The sequence below is a fragment of the Drosophila kikkawai genome, unplaced genomic scaffold (genome assembly GCF_030179895.1).
Source record: "Drosophila kikkawai strain 14028-0561.14 unplaced genomic scaffold, DkikHiC1v2 scaffold_8, whole genome shotgun sequence".
NCBI lineage: Eukaryota > Metazoa > Arthropoda > Insecta > Diptera > Drosophilidae > Drosophila > Drosophila kikkawai.
Genome location: NW_027222741.1, coordinates 16,198 through 21,946, shown reverse-complemented (window position 1 = coordinate 21,946; position 5,749 = coordinate 16,198). Strand labels below are relative to the sequence as shown.

Below are 5,749 nucleotides of genomic sequence, written 5' to 3'. Positions count from 1 at the left end.
TCGCGAGCATCGAGAGCGCGAGAGAGGATTTGGGAAAAGTCCCGTAGCTTTTGGCTCGTTTGCTATGCAAGGCACGCTGCGTGTAGAGAAATTTTGTGACGCTCGCTCACTTGAAATTGAAAACCAGAGCAAAGCACACGCATCGTAGATCATTTTTACTATAATAATTCCGGCACGTGGATTATACAGTTTTAATCGAATTAATAGTAAAGTGCCAGCAAGAGACCAGTGACAAAACTTAATAAGTGTTGTGCACGAGTGAGAACGGGTAAATATTAACTACGGAACGGCAGAGTTTATAGTGTAGTTAACCCTTTTGTTGTGCAGGGCTAGTTTGGCGCTAGGCGACGGCTCTTACGTCCTTCGCTAAGCGTGGCGTATCGCCGGCGTGGCAGCCACACGCGGCAAAAGGCGATCAGCGAACAAGGCGGCGCGGTGCAACCGAGCGGCCATAACCTTACTCTTTGGAAGCCCTACGGCGGCAGCGACGTCGACGTGCAGCCCAACGCTGTGCGACCGAGCGGCCATAACCTAACTTTTCGGAGGCCCTACGGCGGCAGAGACGTCGACGTGCGGCCAACGCAGCACGTGCGCGTAACCCTACTTTTTGGGAACCTCTGCTTTGCCACGTCGGCTGCCAAGGAGCTATAGCGATCCGAGTGCGACCGCACTAAACCGGGAGCGAGAAATCTCCAAGAGTCAGACCAGAGGCGGCCTGTGTGAGTTCTCGGAGTAATGTAACCGGCCTCGTGCAGCCCCAACTGAGGCGATTCGGCTGTATGGACAGCGGCTAAGCATTACCTTTTCGAGCATAAGCCAGTAGGAACAGTGGAGGTGCAGCGAAGGTAGCTGAGCGGAGACTTGGCAGGAGCAGGCGCAGCCGGATAGAGAGCTCGCTTGAGCGGCAGGCATGTGACCTGTCGAAGAAGTTGGAGGCGCGTCGCGGTGAGCAGCGCGCTCCCGCTGGATGATTCCAGTAACCCGAAGGACGTAAAGTTTTGAGATCGATTAAATTTAGAGTAATGCGTAACATTAGATAGAAAGTAACTGATATTGTTGTTGCTTTTCTGCCGTTTAGCGTAATATGTGAATGCGAACGCGAGCGTCCCATTTAAATATCGTTTCTGAACTTTCCAACTAACAGCCATCAGCACCTGCAACTTCGATGGGCCCAACGAACCAGCAGCGGAGGATCTGAGCGTAAGTCAGTATATCGAAAGTAAATTGGCACCAAGGCCGCATATTTGATTTATTCTGTATATATATATATATCGATCGTATGTATAACTTAAACGGGATCCTAAGCGAGCCGCACATTTACGCGTTTGTTTATATGAATTTCAATTAACGTAGAGATAAATATCTAGGGATTAGATAAATTAAGAAAATGATTAATAATTATAAGAGACATTATTATGAATTATCCTGAAGTTTAACGAAATAATAATGGAGTAAAAACGTATATCTTTGGTCTATGTTAATACAGCAAGTGGATGTCGAATTACTTCAGAATGAGCTAAGATCGAAAAGATGAACTTAGTTAAGGGGTAACACTTAAATTATCAGAGTTTACCACGGCAGGGAGGGTAAAGACGTGGGGGCGGATGACACCTCAGCCACCCACAACGCGAGTGTTCCTCTCTTATACCTACTCTTTAGGGTCCGTCCGTACGTCCAATTAATTCAACCGTTGACCAATCATTTAGTTTACAGAATGTGCACTTAAACTTTTATTACAGTAGTGAAAGGGTGTGTCTTATAATCGGTGAGGAAGGCCCACGCCATATCCGACGAGCTTTGAACCGAGCATAGCAAGAAGTGCACAAATACCGATCCGATTGTACACTGGAAAACCCACAGTATCTAGTGAGCACTGCCTCTTGGCTACTACATAAATAAAATGGCGCCCAACGTGGGGCCAAAGACCGTTATCTGCATTTGAGAAATAAGAGGAAGAAGAATATCAAGCTATAGTGCAACTCGCAGGAGCCGCAAATACCTATTGTTTTAGGTGCAGGACCCTCGAGTGGTTTTAGCCCATGAAAATGCTCGACTATCCATCCAAAAGAATTTTTTTGTAATTAATTTAATCAGCAGAAATTGTTACTATTTTATACTAGAGATTTGCTAGTTGCGAGTTGAGGACTTCTTAGCCGGAATTGCGTCTTCGATTCGAGATCTTACGGATCAAGGCGACCGCAACGAACCCACTCACAGGCGCAAAAACTCGAGCCTGAAATTAGTTAGGTGGATCAAACTCCCGTTCAATAGGTAGAGGGAAGCGAATTCGGAATTAGTAGCTTGGAATAGCGATATGTTATCAAAACTTCGTGGTACTATCGACCAGTGCTAACCGAGCGCAGAATACTATCCAAAGGCGACAGTTTAGACTACTGGCAAAAGGTACTGTACGCGTATTTAGGAATATCAAGTGGTCAGAGGAACTTCGATGGATGACCAATACAGCGAATACAAACCTACAAAGCCGCAACAATATAGACAATATTAGTATAGAGTTGGTTAGGAGAGAACGCTCAGCAAGAAGGTATTCGACAGAAACTAGCTGGAAAAACAAAGACCATAATTTGAAAATATTAAGCAACCAATAACAGTTACAGAAGAAGAAAATGCCTATTCATCATAGCTTAGAGAATTTAGCAGCCGCTTCTAATAATGACGAGAGTGTTTGCATTCTATGCACACGACCTTTAAGCGTGAACGATCTGACAGCAGCTTCTCCTTGTAATCATCGATTTCATCATCAATGTATTAGAGATCACTTGTCAGTAACGAACTCGTGTCCGACTTGCAATCAACCATGCACGGTGCAGCAGTTGTCAGTATCGAACAATAACTTATTAGCCGAATTGGCAGATGCAGAACAAAGATCCGAGTCAGGAAGAGCACCCAATGAATATGACGCTGGCGAAGGCAGCAGCAATCTTATCACAAACCGAGGCCGTAACAGGAATGAACCAAGAAGAGGTCGAAGTTTGGGGCAACGCAGAGGTATGGTTACTAGGTCTCAGCAACGTAGTAACGTGGCGCAGCAGCGCGATAGAAGCGCTAATACACCATCAGTTCTCGATTCATCTAGAGCAGAGAGTGTCGAAGAAATAGGTAGAGTAGTTCAAGCAGCAATGCAGTCTCAGCAACAGAAGCTTATGCAGGATTTGACTCTTTTCATACAATCACAGATATCGAATTTGCAGCTCGAACAGAATGCCCAATCCCCGAGTAGGAGAAGCATGAACAATGTAACACAGGGACAAGCTTTCGCAGTAGGTCAAACTCAGCCAGGGTCAGGATTGAACTTACCGAACAGGGAGCGAAACGAGAGATTAGGGAATCGACAATCTAGTCGAAACTCTGAGAGGTCGCACACTTCGGTGCAGCCGGAGAAGGTGCCCGGTATTATCCAGAGTTGGCACATCAAATTTGATGGAGCCAAAGATGGCTTGCAGACAGAGGATTTTCTGTACAGAGTACAAGCACTAGCCCAACAAAAATTGAACGGAGATCATCAGCTTCTTTGTGATCACCTACATCTGTTCTTTACCGGCAAAGCGAATGAGTGGTATTGGAAATTCCACCAAGCATGTACGAATTTTACATGGGCAGAGTTTTGCAGGGAATTTAGACAGAAATTTCGAGATGTGGATACAGACATGGACATATGGGAATCTATCAATAGTAGGCGTCAAGCAGACAGGGAACCATTCGAAGAGTACCAATTCCAAATAGAAAAGTTGGTTTCGCGCTTGAGTACTCGACTTTCAGAGCAGTCGTTAGTTGAACTGCTGATTCGACATGCGAAGCCATCGCTGAGGTACGAGTTGATGCATTTGCGCATAGATTCCTTAGTCACCTTAAGGGAAGAGATACGAACGCACGAACAGTTTTGTAAGCAGAATAGACCGCAGCAAGGGAAGAACCAAGTCGGAACACGACCTTATATTGCTCAACTAGAACAGGAATCCGAGGATGTAGGTCGAGAAGATGTGTCAGCCCTACAGACTAATCAGATAAGATGTTGGAACTGCGATAAGATAGGCCATAGGTTCGACGAGTGTCTCGAAGTTCGCAGCATCTTCTGTTATGGATGCGGAGCCAAAAACACTTTTAAGCCGAACTGTCAGCACTGTAGACCATCGGAAAACCGACAAAGGGATGCGTCGGCCAAAATCCACGCGTCGCATCCGAAACATTAAAATCCAGTAGTGGTACGCAGACAGAACCGTGTGAAGTTTTAAATCTGCAAGAAGTACACCCAAACACAGCAAAAGTTAACCAACCGTATCATATACGTGAAGCACAGTACGCTGAAGCCAGACGAAGAATATTCGCAGACGTTTGCAGCAGTATTGACACTCGCAAACCCGGACGTTCAACACTAAGAGCACGATCATTTTGGAACAAGGTTCGAAAGAACCGGAAAAAGTTGAAAGCAGCAGTTTTTATGAATTCCGATAACCGTTTATACACGGAAATCGATTTAGTGGGTAAGCGCTATGTGGCGTTACTCGATTCAGGAGCAACGATAAGCTGTATCGGAGGCAACGCTGCTAGAGACTTAGTTCAGAACCCAAATTTACGAAAATGTTCAGGTCGCATTAAAACCGCGAATAACTCCGAGTGCTCAGTCGTAGGCAGACTCGTGGCAGACATCAATTATCGAAATCGTACACATCCAGTCGAATTTTTTGTGATCCCAGGGCTGAAGCAAGATATATATCTGGGAGTTGATTTCTGGCGAGACTTCGGTCTATTGTCCAAAATAATGGAAGAGACCGGAAGTGTAGCTGAACTTGACGTAGGGCGAGACGAAGATCCGGACGATAGCCCGAAAACGCATGTCCTTTCGATCGAGCAACAGAAGAGGCTAGAGACTGTAATCTCTAAGCTTCCCTCTTACGAGTCAGAAGGATTAGGTCGAACTCAACTAATTGAACATTCCATAGACGTTGGTCAAGCGAAGCCGGTAAAACAGAGGCATTGGCCCATCTCACCAGCTAAGGAGAATCTTGTGTTTGCCGAAGTACAGAATATGATCATGAACGGAAAGGACTATGAATTACTAAGAAACATTAAGTCGTTACAGGATGATACTTTGTTGAAAACGCCTGATGTCATGCAGCTAGCACGTAATCAAGCACAGAAGAAAATTAGGGAAACGCATGAAAACAATGCAAAAGATTATAATTTGCGCTCGCGTTCAGCATGTTTTAAAGTCGGTGACACTGTGTATGCCCGTAGTTTTGCGCAAAGCAATGCGGCTAAACAATTCAACAGTAAGCTGGCTCCAGTCTTTATGAAAGCGACAGTTACTAAGAAGCTTAGCCATATTTACTATGAATTAGAAAACGATGTCGGGAAATCCTTAGGGGTGTATCACCTGAAAGACATAAAGAGCTAGAACGATTCTTGTCTGACCTTTTTCAGTTAAAACCTCTTCGAGTAGGACTCTCGATGAGTGGTGTAGGGGTCAGAGGGTAAGGGCAGGGAAAACAAATAGGAAAATATAAATAAGTATAATCGTAAGTTTAAATGATAGAACCGACCCATCGAAACGCATATGCCGCGACTAGAGTGTAGGGTAGCGCCTTCCAGAACATGCCGTTTTTCTTCTACCTGCATTCGCAGCGCCAGCGAAATCGTACGATTTTTTGCTTATTTTTCCTTCCTCCAGTCCTTCGCTCGCGAGCATGGAGAGCGCGAGAGAGGATTTGGGAAAAGTCCCGTAGCTTTT

The 5,749-nt window shown here is 45.2% G+C and overlaps 1 long non-coding RNA gene across 1 annotated transcript; it reads left to right on the top strand.

Annotated features, from left to right (window-relative positions):
• Window positions 1–1,047, top strand: LOC138929608 (uncharacterized). Its single transcript, XR_011445847.1, has 2 exons — window positions 1–268; window positions 328–1,047. It is a non-coding gene; the product is annotated as an uncharacterized lncRNA (long non-coding RNA).
• The last annotated feature ends 4,702 nt before the right edge of the window (window positions 1,048–5,749 follow it).